We start from the raw sequence: 675 nt of genomic DNA, 5'->3' as shown, positions 1-675 counted from the left end.
GCGTTGCATTGTCTAGCAAAAGTCAAACACACATTCACATTCAGTGGGCTTTGAGCACAACTTCGAGCATCAACTCTCGGTTTGGGGCAGATCACGCCGAGGGTTTGATTTAATAATACAGAGGACAGTCACAGAGAAGCCAGTCACATGTCAGTAAACTTAGTCGAGACGACGCGTTTCTTAAATATATGCGATACAAGGGAGCGATGCCATTCATATAATAATGGATCTACCAGACATTAATGTATGCATTACAGAAATACCCCTGCCTATCCGCACGCTGCGGGTACAGCACGATCAGACATTATCCAACTGTCAGCGGCTCCGATGGACGCAGTACATCTCACTGACCCGTCTCCAGGTGACCTAGAGCGCAACCCCTCCACTGACCTGTCTCCAGGTGACCTAGAGCGTTACCCCTCCACTGACCCGTCTCCAGGTGACCTAGCGTGTTACCCCTCCACTGACCCATCTCCAGGTGACCTAGAGCGTTACCCCTCCACTGACCCGTCTCCAGGTGACCTAGAGTGCTACCCCTCCACTGACCCGTCTCCAGGTGACCTAGAGTGTTACCCCTCCACTGACCCGTCTCCAGGTGACCTAGAGTGTACCCCTCCACTGACCCGTCTCCAGGTGACCTAGAGCGTTACCCCTCCACTAACCCGTCTCCAGGTG

Source organism: Pollicipes pollicipes, unplaced genomic scaffold, assembly GCF_011947565.3.
Source record: "Pollicipes pollicipes isolate AB1234 unplaced genomic scaffold, Ppol_2.1 Scaffold_2555;HRSCAF=2994_pilon_pilon_pilon, whole genome shotgun sequence".
Classification (NCBI taxonomy): domain Eukaryota; kingdom Metazoa; phylum Arthropoda; class Thecostraca; order Pollicipedomorpha; family Pollicipedidae; genus Pollicipes; species Pollicipes pollicipes.
The sequence above is the reverse complement of the archived record's forward strand: the minus strand, read 5'-3'. Positions refer to the sequence as shown.